The 13,304-nt window shown below is 63.4% G+C and overlaps 1 protein-coding gene across 2 annotated transcripts in view; it reads left to right on the top strand.

Annotated features, from left to right (window-relative positions):
• Positions 1–3,878: 3,878 nt before the first annotated feature.
• optn (optineurin) overlaps positions 3,879–13,304 on the top strand; it is a 62,644-nt gene continuing 53,218 nt past the window's right edge. For both annotated transcript variants that reach the window (XM_072470999.1, XM_072470998.1), the window contains exon 1: positions 3,879–3,941. The gene's annotated coding sequence lies outside the window, so the exon portion shown is untranslated. The remainder of the gene's footprint in view (positions 3,942–13,304) is intronic.

Here is a 13,304-nt window from a genome sequence, read left to right as displayed (position 1 = left end):
CAAAGGCCTTTTGGAAGTCAATATAGATAACATCCATTGGCTCTCCTTGGTCTAACCTATTTGTTATCTCTTCAAAGAACTCTAACAGGTTTGTCAGGCACGACCTCCCCTTACTAAATCCATGCTGACTTGTCCTAATCCGATCCTGCACTTCCAAGAATTTGGAAATCTCATCCTTAACGATGGATTCTATAATCTTGCCAACAACCGAGGTTAGGCTAATTGGCCTATAATTTTCCATCTTTTTTCTTGTTCCCTTCTTCAACAGGGGGGTTACAACAGCAATTTCCCAATCCTCTGGGACTTTCCCTGACTCCAGTGACTTTTGAAAGATCATAACTACCACCTCCACTATTTCTTCAGCTATCTCCTTCAGAACTCTAGGATGTAGCCCATCTGGGCCCGGAGATTTATCAATTTTTAGACCTCTTAGTTTCTCTAGCACTTTCTCCTTTGTGATGACTACCATATTCAACTCTGCCCCCTGACTCTCCTGAATTGTTGGGATATTACTCATGTCTTCTACTGTGAAGACTGACGCAAAGTAACCATTTAGTTCCTCAGCCATTCCCTTGTCTCCCATCACTAGATTACCAATGTCATTTTGGAGCGGCCCAATGTCTACTTTTGCCTTCTGTTTGTTTTTAATGTATTTAAAGAAACTTTTACTATCATTCCTAATGTTACTGGCTAGCCTACCTTCATATTTGATCCTCTCCTTCCTTATTTCTCTCTTTGTTATCCTCTGTTTGTTTTTGTAGCCTTCCCAATCTTCTGACTTCCCACTACTCTTTGCCACATTATAGGCTTTCTCTTTTGCTTTGATGCATTCCCTGACTTCCTTTGTCAGCCATGGCTGCCTAATCCCCCCTCTGATAACCTTTCTTTTCTTTGGGATGAACCTCTGTACTGTGTCCTCAATTACTCCCAGAAACTCCTGCCATTGCTGTTCTACTGTCTTTCCCACTAGGCTCTGCTCCCAGTCGATTTTCGTCAGTTCCTCCCTCATGCCCCTGTAGTTACCTTTATTTAACTGTAACACCTTTACATCTGATTCTACCTTCTTACTTTCAAATTGCAGACTGAATTCTACCATATTATGATCACTGCCTCCTAAGTGTTCCCGTACTTTAAGATCTTTTATCAAGTCTGGCTCATTACATAACACTAAGTCCAGAATGGCCTGTTCCCTCGTGGGCTCCATCACAAGCTGTTCCAAAAAGCCCTCCTGTAAACATTCAATGAATTCCCTTTCTTTAGGTCCACTGGCAACATTATATACCCAGTCCACCTGCATATTGAAGTCCCCCATGATCACTGTGACCTTGCCTTTCTGACATGCACTTTCTATTTTGTGGTGCATTTTGTGCCCCTGGTCCTGACCACTGTTAGGAGGCCTGTACATAACTCCCATTATGTTTGTTTTGCCTTTGTGGTTCCTCAACTCTACCCACACAGACTCCACATCATCTGACCCTATGTCGTTTAGTGCTATTGATTTAATTTCATTCCTAATTAACAAGGCAACCCCGCCCCCTCTGCCCACCTCTCTGTCTTTTCGATAGGATGTGAATCCCTGGATGTTTAAATGCCAGTCCTGAACCCCCTGCAACCACGTCTCTGTGATGCCTACCACATCATACCTGCCAGTCACAATCTGGGCCACAAGCTCATCTACCTTGTTCCATACACTTCGCGCATTTAAATATAGCACCTTTAATTCTCGATTGACCATCCCTTTTTGTTTTCTTAGTGTGGTGGACCTTGGTTTACTGAGCCTTTCCATACACTGTGTCATATTTTGTGAGATGGGGACTATCGTAACCTCTCCTGAGTTCTGTCTTTTCGTACTTTTTTGTATTCCTAAGCAGCTATGCTTCCCACTGATTACTTCACCTCTTGGTTCCCTGACTTTCCCTTCCCCCCCAATCTCTAGTTTAAAGTCCTATTGACCACCCTATTTACTCTAGACCAATAACTTCAAACCTTTTTCACCAAAGTCCCCAATTCTGTGCCTGGTTCGGACCTTGGATCTCCCCAGATTGAACTGATAGGGCTGATTTGTTAGCCATGGTTGCTTTTTAGCTCAGGGGAGGTCAGTTTAAAATGCTGTTGCACTTTTAAAGGTGGTGCTGCAGTAACCGTTTTTTCACTTCTCCTTTCTGTACTTGTCGGGTTTTGGCAGGTTCTCGCAGCGATCGCGGACCTGAGCTCAGAGATTGATTTATTTCAGCAAATGTTTGCAATCAAAATTGTGTGGCCTTCAGGGTGTATTTTAGGTTGATTAAAAAGTGACTCCTGGCTTTGACTGAGCTTTTAAAACTTTGTTTTATTTTCAATGGAGCTCAGCCATGGTGGTGTTGACTCTAAACCCAGTCTGGCTGTGGTGATGAACAAAATGGAGTGCTCTGAATGATTAATGGTCTGAAGATTGTAATGGCCATTTCAGCCTTGGAACTGAATTTTTATTCATCCATTGCTAGGTCCTTTGATTCTGCAATTGATGCGGATTCACAGTGGACCTCCACATGCTCTGGTGGAGTGCTTTCATTGCACAATGGATTGTTCTCCTGCTCTCCAGCCTCCTCATCTGCAATGGAGCTTTTTAAGCAATCGGCAGCTGTGTCTTCAGTTCCGATGCACTTCAGTCAGGTTAGATGCTGTTCTGTTAGTTTTTTTAGATTCTGGGATTATTCACCAGCTTCTCTGATGCTCTGAGTTCTTTAATTAGCTACCACCACTTTGAAAAGGTTTATTCAGTAGGTCTCACAAAGACGTTCATTCCTAATGCAGAACAAGATACATATGTACAAAGCATAGCCCAGACTAGGAGCTAACTCCATGATGACTTCTACAAAAGTCTCTAAATTATGTCTGCTCCATGCCCTGGTCTTGTCTACTGTGTGTGCAGGTTTTTGCCATGTGACTCTTTAGATCACATTGTGGGCGGTACTGTTCTCCAGTCCCACATTAACCCTTGCTGCTCCAAAGCCCTTTTATTGCAGTTGTGGTTTCAAGTCATATCTTGAGAACAAAGGATTCTGCTCCAGTACTGAGGGGGTACTGCTCTGTTGGCGGTGCTGTCTTTCAGATGAAATGTTAAATTGAGGTCCTGTCTGCCCTCTCATGTGGATGTAAAAGGCTGTGTCTTCGGTTCCGATGCACTTCAGTCAGGTTAGATGCTGTTCTGTTAGTTTTTTAGATTCTGGGATTATTCACCAGCTTCTCTGATGCACCACTTTGACGAAGAGGAGAGGAGTTATACTGGTCAATACTCATCCCTGAATCGATGTTGCAAAAAAAAAACATTTTTATCACAATATGGGAGCTGCTGTGTGCAAATTGGCTGTCAAGGGCTGCATGGTAGTCATAGTGGTTAGCACTGCTGCCTCACCGCACCGGGACCACGGGTTCGATTCCGGCTTTGGGTGTGTAGAGTTTGCACTTTCTCCCCGTGTCTGCGTGGGTTTCCTCCGGGTGCTCCAGTTTCCTCTCACAGACCAAAGATGTGCAGGTTGGTGGGGTTGCAGGTATAGGGCGGGGGAGTGGGTCTAGGTAGGGTGCTCTTTCAGCGGGTCAGTGCAGGTTCGATGAGCCGAATGGCCTCCTTCTGCACTGTGGGGACTTCTATGGAAGTGCGGGATGCTTTGGGACATCCAAATATACACGCCAGGTCGGCCCCTGTTCCGCTGACAGACCAATGAGAAGGCCTACTGACCTTACCAAGATGGCGGCGCCTGACAGACCAACAGGAACGCAGATCACCGTCTCCAGGTTGGCGCAGTGACTTTACCAAGATGGCGGCGCCTGGGCTCCGCGTCCGGATCTCGTGACCCGGGCCCGCGATGACGTCGACTGCCTTCGCAAGTGACAGGCCGTGCGACTGCGCAGTTTGTGGCGGGCGGCAGGTTGTTTACTGTTGGTTGGCGGCGGCGGTTCAGGTAAACGCGCGGCGGCGGATCGGTGATTCAGTGCACGCTGCGGCCACCGAAAAACAAACACCGGGAGGGCGGAGATTTTAACGGGTTGGGGGCGCATACTCCCCCCGCCGGTGGGGAAAGGGCGGGCGGCCTGACCCCGATATCAGGCCGGGCCCCCGGTCGCGGCGGTTCAGGGCGGGTGGCGGCCCCGGGAGGGGATTGGGCACCAGAGAGAGGAAAGTGAAAGTGAAGCCTGAGCGGGGCGGGGGGCAGTGAGGCCGGCCTTACCCCCAGCACCCCCTCCTCAACACCCCCCAGCACCCCCTCCTCAACACCCCCCAGCACCCCCTCCTCAACACCCCCCAGCACCCCCTCCTCAACACCCCCCAGCACCCCCTCCTCAACACCCCCAGCACCCCCTCCTCAACACCCCCCAGCACCCCCTCCTCAACACCCCCAGCACCCCTCCTCAACACCCCCCAGCACCCCCTCCTCAACACCCCCCCCCCAGCACCCCCTCCTCAACACCCCCCTCCTCAACACCCCCCTCCTCAACACCCCCCCCCTCCTCACACCCCCCCCCTCACACCCCCCCCCTCCTCAACACCCCCCCCTCCTCAACACCCCCCCCTCCTCAACACCCCCCCCCCTCCAACACCCCCCCCACCTCAACACCCCCCCCCTCCCACACCCCCCCCACCTCACACCCCCCCCCCTCCACACACCCCCCCCCCACCACCCCCCCCCCCCTCCTCAACACCCCCCCCCCCCTCCAACACCCCCCCCCCCCTCCTCAACACCCCCCCCCCCCTCACACCCCCCCCTCCTCAACACCCCCCCCCCTCCTCAACACCCCCCCCTCCTCAACACCCCCCCCCCCTCAACACCCCCCCCCCCTCCTCAACACCCCCCCCCCCTCCTCAACACCCCCCCCCCCCTCCTCAACACCCCCCCCCCCCTCCTCAACACCCCCCCCCCCTCCTCAACACCCCCCCCCCCCTCCTCAACACCCCCCCCCCCTCCTCAACACCCCCCCCCCCTCCTCAACACCCCCCCCCCTCCTCAACACCCCCCCCCCTCCACCACCCCCCCCCCTCCTCAACACCCCCCCCCCCCCTCCTCAACACCCCCCCCCCCCTCCACACCCCCCCCCCCCTCCTCAACACCCCCCCCCCCTCCTCAACACCCCCCCCCCCTCCTCAACACCCCCCCCCCCTCCTCAACACCCCCCCCCCTCCTCACACCCCCCCCCCCTCCTCAACACCCCCCCCCCCCTCCTCAACACCCCCCCCCCTCCTCAACACCCCCCCCCCCTCCTCAACACCCCCCCCCCCCTCCTCAACACCCCCCCCCCTCCTCAACACCCCCCCCCCTCCTCAACACCCCCCCCCCTCCAACACCCCCCCCCCCTCCTCAACACCCCCCCCCCTCCTCAACACCCCCCCCCTCCTCAACACCCCCCCCCCCCTCCTCAACACCCCCCCCTCCTCAACACCCCCCCCTCCTCAACACCCCCCCCTCCCACAACACCCCCCCTCCTCAACACCCCCCCCCCCCACCTCAACACCCCCCCCCTCCCCAACACCCCTCCCCAACACCCCCCCCCTCCCCAACACCCCCCCCCCCTCCCCAACACCCCCCCCCCTCCCCAACACCCCCCCCCTCCCCAACACCCCCCCCCTCACCAACACCCCCCCCCTCCCCAACACCCCCCCCCTCCCCAACACCCCCCCCTCCCCAACACCCCTCCCCAACACCCCCCCCCTCCCCAACACCCCCCCCCTCCCCAACACCCCCCCCCTCCCCAACACCCTCCCCAACACCCCCCCCTCCCCAACACCCCCCCCCTCCCCAACACCCCCCCCCTCACCAACACCCCCCCCCCCTCCCCAACCCCCCCCCCCTCCCCAACACCCCCCCCCCCTCCCCAACACCCCCCCCCCCTCCCCAACACCCCCCCCCCCTCCCCAACACCCCCCCCCTCCCCAACACCCCCCCCCTCCCCAACACCCCCCCCTCCCCAACACCCCCCCCCTCCCCAACACCCCCCCCCTCCCCAACACCCCCCCCCTCCCCAACACCCCCCCCCTCCCCAACACCCCCCCTCCCCAACACCCCCCCCCCTCCCCAACACCCCCCCCCTCCCCAACACCCCCCCCCTCCCCAACACCCCCCCCCCCTCCCCAACACCCCCCCCCTCCCCAACACCCCCCCCCTCCCCAACACCCCCCCCCCTCCCCAACACCCCCCCCCCTCCCCAACACCCCCCCCCCTCCCCAACACCCCCCCCCCTCCCCAACACCCCCCCCCCTCCCCCAACACCCCCCCCCCTCCCCAACACACCCCCCCCTCCCCAACACACCCCCCCCTCCCCAACACACCCCCCCCTCCCCAACACACCCCCCCCCCTCCCCAACACACCCCCCCCCTCCCCAACGCACCCCCCCCCTCCCCAACACACCCCCCCCCTCCCCAACACACCCCCCCCCCTCCCCAACACACCCCCCCCCCTCCCCAACACCCCCCCCCCTACGCGTCACCCCCACTCCCGGCACCCCCACTCCCGGCACCCCCACTCACGGCACCCCCCCTACGCTGCACCCCCACTCACGGCACCCCCCCTACGCTGCACCCCCACTCACGGCACCCCCCTACGCTGCACCCCCACTCACGGCACCCCCCCTACGCTGCACCCCCACTCCCGGCACCACTACCCCTGCAACCCTCTCCTCCCCTCCCTGGCACCCCTCGCCTCCCCACTCTCCTCCGCGGCACCCCTCGCCCCTCTCCGCCGCGGCGCCCTTCTCCCCGGCAACCCTCTCCTCCCCGGCGCCCTTTGCCCCTCTCCTCCCCGGCGCCCTTCGCCCATCTCCTCCCCGGCGCCCCTCTCCCCGGCGCCCCTCGCCCCTCTCCTCCCCGGCGCCCCTCGCCCCTCTCCTCCCCGGCGTCCCTCTCCTCCCCGGCGCCCCTCGCCCCTCCTCTCCCCCCCGGCGCCCCTCGCCCCTCCTCTCCCCCCCCGGCGCCCCTCGCCCCTCCTCTCCCCCCAGGCGCCCCTCGCCCCTCTCCTCCCCGGCGCCCCTCGCCCCTCTCCTCCCCGGCGCCCCTCGCCCCTCTCCTCCCCGGCGCCCGTCGCCCCTCTCCTCCCCGGCGCCCCTCGCCCTCTCCTCCCCGGCGCCCCTCGCCCCTCTCCTCCCTGGCGCCCCTCGCCCCTCCTCTCCCCCCCGGCGCCCCTCGCCCCTCCTCTCCCCCCCGGCGCCCCTCGCCCCTCCTCTCCCCCCCGGCGCCCCTCGCCCCTCCTCTCCCCCCCCCTCGCCCCTCCTCTCCCCCCCCGGCGCCCCTCGCCCCTCCTCTCCCCCCCGGCGCCCCTCGCCCCTCCTCTCCCCCCGGCGCCCCTCGCCCTCCTCTCCCCCCCGGCGCCCCTCGCCCCTCCTCTCCCCCCCGGCGCCCCTCGCCCCTCCTCTCCCCCCCGGCGCCCCTCGCCCCTCCTCTCCCCCCCGGCGCCCCTCGCCCCTCCTCTCCCCCCCGGCGCCCCTCGCCCCTCCTCTCCCCCCCGGCGCCCCTCGCCCCTCCTCTCCCCCCCGGCGCCCCTCGCCCCTCCTCTCCCCCCCGGCGCCCCTCGCCCCTCCTCTCCCCCCCGGCGCCCCTCGCCCCTCCTCTCCCCCCCCGGCGCCCCTCGCCCCTCCTCTCCCCCCCGGCGCCCCTCGCCCCTCCTCTCCCCCCCGGCGCCCCTCGCCCCTCCTCTCCCCCCCGGCGCCCCTCGCCCCTCCTCTCCCCCCCGGCGCCCCTCGCCCCTCCTCTCCCCCCCGGCGCCCCTCGCCCCTCCTCTCCCCCCCGGCGCCCCTCGCCCCTCCTCTCCCCCCCGGCGCCCCTCGCCCCTCCTCTCCCCCCCGGCGCCCCTCGCCCCTCCTCTCCCCCCCGGCGCCCCTCGCCCCTCCTCTCCCCCCCGGCGCCCCTCCTCTCCTCCCCGGCGCCCCTCGCCCCTCCTCTCCTCCCCGGCGCCCCTCGCCCCTCCTCTCCTCCCCGGCGCCCCTCCTCTCCTCCCCGGCGCCCCTCGCCCCTCCTCTCCTCCCCGGCGCCCTCGCCCCTCCTCTCCTCCCCGGCGCCCCTCGCCCCTCCTCTCCTCCCCGGCGCCCCTCGCCCCTCCTCTCCTCCCCGGCGCCCCTCGCCCCTCCTCTCCTCCCCGGCGCCCCTCGCCCCTCCTCTCCCCCCCGGCGCCCCTCGCCCCTCCTCTCCCCCCCCGGCGCCCCTCGCCCCTCCTCTCCCCCCCGGCGCCCCTCGCCCCTCCTCTCCCCCCCGGCGCCCCTCGCCCCTCCTCTCCCCCCCGGCGCCCCTCGCCCCTCCTCTCCCCCCCGGCGCCCCTCGCCCCTCCTCTCCCCCCCGGCGCCCCTCGCCCTCCTCTCCCCCCCGGCGCCCCTCGCCCCTCCTCTCCCCCCGGCGCCCCTCGCCCCTCCTCTCCCCCCCCGGCGCCCCTCGCCCCTCCTCTCCCCCCCCGGCGCCCCTCGCCCCTCCTCTCCCCCCCGGCGCCCCTCGCCCCTCCTCTCCTCCCCGGCGCCCCTCGCCCCTCCTCTCCCCCCCGGCGCCCCTCGCCCCTCCTCTCCCCCCCGGCGCCCCTCGCCCCTCCTCTCCCCCCCGGCGCCCCTCCTCTCCTCCCCGGCGCCCCTCGCCCCTCCTCTCCTCCCCGGCGCCCCTCCTCTCCTCCCCGGCGCCCCTCCTCTCCCCCCCGGCGCCCCTCGCCCTCCTCTCCCCCCGGCGCCCCTCGCCCCTCCTCTCCCCCCGGCGCCCCTCCTCTCCTCCCCGGCGCCCCTCGCCCCTCCTCTCCTCCCCGGCGCCCCTCGCCCCTCCTCTCCTCCCCGGCGCCCCTCCTCTCCTCCCCGGCGCCCCTCGCCCCTCCTCTCCTCCCCGGCGCCCCTCGCCCCTCCTCTCCTCCCCGGCGCCCCTCGCCCCTCCTCTCCTCCCGGCGCCCCTCGCCCCTCCTCTCCTCCCCGGCGCCCCTCGCCCCTCCTCTCCTCCCCGGCGCCCCTCGCCCCTCCTCTCCTCCCCGGCGCCCCTCGCCCCTCCTCTCCCCCCCGGCGCCCCTCGCCCCTCCTCTCCCCCCCGGCGCCCCTCGCCCCTCCTCTCCCCCCCGGCGCCCCTCGCCCCTCCTCTTCCCCCCCGGCGCCCCTCGCCCCTCCTCTCCCCCCCGGCGCCCCTCGCCCCTCCTCTCCCCCCCGGCGCCCCTCGCCCCTCCTCTCCCCCCCGGCGCCCCTCGCCCCTCCTCTCCCCCCCGGCGCCCCTCGCCCCTCCTCTCCCCCCCGGCGCCCCTCGCCCCTCCTCTCCCCCCCCGGCGCCCCTCGCCCCTCCTCTCCCCCCCGGCGCCCCTCGCCCCTCCTCTCCCCCCCGGCGCCCCTCGCCCCTCCTCTCCTCCCCGGCGCCCCTCGCCCCTCCTCTCCCCCCCGGCGCCCCTCGCCCCTCCTCTCCCCCCGGCGCCCCTCGCCCCTCCTCTCCCCCCCGGCGCCCCTCGCCCCTCCTCTCCCCCCCGGCGCCCCTCCTCTCCTCCCCGGCGCCCTCGCCCCTCCTCTCCTCCCGGCGCCCCTCCTCTCCTCCCCGGCGCCCCTCCTCTCCTCCCCGGCGCCCCTCGCCCCTCCTCTCCTCCCCGGCGCCCCTCGCCCCTCCTCTCCTCCCCGGCGCCCCTCGCCCCTCCTCTCCTCCCCGGCGCCCCTCGCCCCTCCTCTCCTCCCCGGCGCCCCTCGCCCCTCCTCTCCTCCCGGCGCCCCTCGCCCCTCCTCTCCTCCCCGGCGCCCCTCGCCCCTCCTCTCCTCCCCGGCGCCCCTCGCCCCTCCTCTCCTCCCCGGCGCCCCTCGCCCCTCCTCTCCTCCCCGGCGCCCCTCGCCCCTCCTCTCCTCCCCGGCGCCCCTCGCCCCTCCTCTCCTCCCCGGCGCCCCTCGCCCCTCCTCTCCTCCCCGGCGCCCCTCGCCCCTCCTCTCCTCCCCGGCGCCCCTCGCCCCTCCTCTCCCCCCCGGCGCCCCTCGCCCCTCCTCTCCCCCCCGGCGCCCCTCGCCCCTCCTCTCCCCCCCGGCGCCCCTCGCCCCTCCTCTCCCCCCCGGCGCCCCTCGCCCCTCCTCTCCCCCCGGCGCCCCTCGCCCCTCCTCTCCCCCCCGGCGCCCCTCGCCCCTCCTCTCCCCCTGGCGCCCCTCGCCCCTCCTCTCCCCCCCCCCCGGCGCCCCTCGCCCCTCCTCTCCCCCCCCCCCGGCGCCCCTCGCCCCTCCTCTCCCCCCCCCCGGCGCCCCTCGCCCCTCCTCTCCCCCCCCCAGGCGCCCCTCGCCCCTCCTCTCCCCCCCCCCCGGCGCCCCTCGCCCCTCCTCTCCCCCCCCCCCCCGGCGCCCCTCGCCCCTCCTCTCCTCCCCGGCGCCCCTCGCCCCTCCTCTCCTCCCGGCGCCCCTCGCCCCTCCTCTCCTCCCCGGCGCCCCTCGCCCCTCCTCTCCTCCCCGGCGCCCCTCGCCCCTCCTCTCCTCCCCGGCGCCCCTCGCCCCTCCTCTCCTCCCTGCTCTGGTGTTCATCTCTCCCAACAGTGATCCTGGAGGCTCCTGTATCACAAACACTCAGCCTCTGAATTCTGTGGGTGTCAGCAGCTCTCTGTCTGTCATTCTGTGCCTCTCCCTGTCTGTCACACTTTCTCCCTGTCTGTCTCTCTCTGTCTGTTTCTCTTCTCTGTCTGTCACTCCCTCTCTCTCTGTCTCTGTTACTCTCTCTGTGTCTGTAACTCATACTGGATTAAATATAAAGCTTAAATTGAATTTCATCAGAATAGTATTGGAGGCCGAGGACCGAAAGAGAGTAAAAGCAAATTGCTGTGGATTCTGGCATCTGAAACCAAAACAGAAAATGATGGAAAATCTCAGCAGGTCTGACAGCAATTTGTGGAGAGGGAAGGGAGTTAACCTTTGGAGTCCGGATGACTGTTGTCAAAACCAAAAGAAACTGAAGTGACTGGGAAATTTAGGATTATAATTGCAGATTGGACAGAGGTGTCCCACAAAGCGATCACCAAATTGTATTTGGTCTGCTCAGTGTTGTGCGCAGTGTGTATGATATACTAAATCACTGTTTCAATTGGAGGGTGTTCGTCCTTGGAAGCAGGTAGAAGGGCAGGTGCTTTCCTGCTCTTGTATGGAAAGGTGTCATGAGAAGGGTAGGTTAGGTAAAGTCGCCATAGTCCCAGATGGCCAAAGACTGCTTTCCCCCTTTGAAGGGGAGAGCTCGCTGCCGGTGGTTTACCCTGAGGATCACCACACCTTGGGCGAGGGGCAAGGTTGAGAAGGTTGGGCCCTTACAAATAACCATAGCCGGTACGGGGGTAACCATAAACCAGCAGTCTCGCTCACCAAGCTAAACCGATCCCCAAGAGAACGGAATTGGATGATAAAGGAGGAGACCAGGCTGTCAAGGAGTGCATGGACCTTTCAGGCGGACCTTTCATAGCATCACACTCAAGGTGGTGGAGAATGATTTCTTGATATATGGAAATTAGAGGATGTGGAGTGAGGACAAATTGTAATTCTGGGAGGGGTGAAAGCAAAAGTGGGACAACATGGTAACACAGTGATTATCATAGATCATAGAATTTACAGTGCAGAAGGAGGCCATTCGGCCCATCGAGTCTGCACCAGCTCTTTGAAAGAGCACCCTACCCAAGGTCAACACCTCCACCCGATCCCCATAACCCAGTAACCCCACCCAACACTAAGGGCAATTTTGGACACTAAGGGCAATTTATCATGGCCAATCCACCTAACCTACACATCTTTGGACTGTGGGAGGAAACCGGAGCACCCGGAGGAAACCCGCACGCACATGGGGAGGATGTGCAGACTCCGCACAGACAGTGACCCAAGCCGGAATCGAACCTGGGACCCTGGAGCTGTGAAGCAATTGTGCTATCCACAATGCTACCGTGCTGCCCCAAATTAGCACTCTGGCTTCGCAGCACCAGGGTCCCAGGTTCGATTCCCATCTTGGGTCACTGTCTGCGGAGGCTGCACGTTCTCCCCGTGTCTGCGTGGATTTCCTCCGGGTGCTCCGGTTTCCTCCCACAGTCCAAAGACGTGCAGGTTAGGTGGATTGGACATGCTAAAGTTGCTCTTAGTGTCCAAAACAAAAAGTTAGGAGGGTTTCTTGGGTTACGGGGATCGGGTGGAAGTGAGGACTTAAAGTGGGTTGGTGCAGACTCGATGGGCCTTCTGCACTGTATGTTCTATCCATCTATCTTCTGGAATGTTCACAGGAGAGGGCCCTTTCAACCACATAGTGGAGCGAATCCTCAGTTGAGGAAAAATACATTTTGGAAATGTTTCCAAACCAGTGCTATTCAATAAGATGGTGGCTCAACCTCTGTACGGCTCCACTTTTGCCAGTAGCCCATATCCCTTGATTCCCATAATGTCCAAAAATCCATTAGTCTCCATCTTGAATGTGCTCGATGAGTGAGCATCCACAGGGCTCTGTAGAACTGCAAAGATGTTCATCCTGTGAATGAAGAAAATTCTCCTCATGGTAGTTTTAAAAATGTTTCGTACAATTGCAATCTGAACAAATCGAAAATAGTCCCAAAGATCATTTTGAGCCAGACCGGCCAGTCCCTGATCTGAGCATCAGTATGAGCTGAGTCAGCCGACTGTAACTAGGCCAACAGGAAAGCTGTCACTTCAGTTGGAGATACTTTCATTTTTACCTCCCAGTTATTGGATGCTGCTTTGCATCATTGCGCTAGTTATGACTCTGTTGGTGGCTCTCTCACCTCAGGTTCTGTGTTGAAGTTCCACACCAGGGCCTGAGAGCACAAAAATCAAGACGGACACGACTTCTGGTGACGGCGGGCGGGAGGTGGCCGCACAATGGAGGGCTCCCGTTCGGGAACGGCATTTTCGGGGCTTTAAGCCCGGTCCCAGGGTCCACGGAGGCGGGAAAAGCAGGGAGAAGGCACAGTAAGAAAAGAAAAATGTCGAGGGTGAGCAAAAAAATGGCCGTAAAAAAAACAGCTGCAGGTCCGTCGGGGGGTGGGAAGGTCACCACGGGGTCACCAAGGAAAATGGAGGCTGGAGCACCAGGGAAGGCCGCACTGCTTACGGCTGAAGAAATAACTAAGGTGATGGCTGCGGAATTCGAAAAGCAGTTGGCGCAGATTGCGAAATGCATGGAGACGGTGAGGAAGGAGATGAGGGAGGTTTTGAGTGCGCTGGTGGAGGAGGCGGTTTCCCCGGTGAGGACAGCGGTGGCGAGCACAGTGGCGGAGGTGCGAGAGCAAGGGGAGGCGCTGAAGGAAGTGGAGGAGACGTTATTGCAGCACGGTGATCAACTTGCCTCAATGGGGAAGGAGATGCGGAAGGTGATGGACACTAACAAGGATCT

Source organism: Scyliorhinus torazame, chromosome 13, assembly GCF_047496885.1.
Source record: "Scyliorhinus torazame isolate Kashiwa2021f chromosome 13, sScyTor2.1, whole genome shotgun sequence".
Lineage (NCBI taxonomy): Eukaryota > Metazoa > Chordata > Chondrichthyes > Carcharhiniformes > Scyliorhinidae > Scyliorhinus > Scyliorhinus torazame.
The sequence above is the reverse complement of the archived record's forward strand: the minus strand, read 5'-3'. Positions and strand labels throughout refer to the sequence as shown.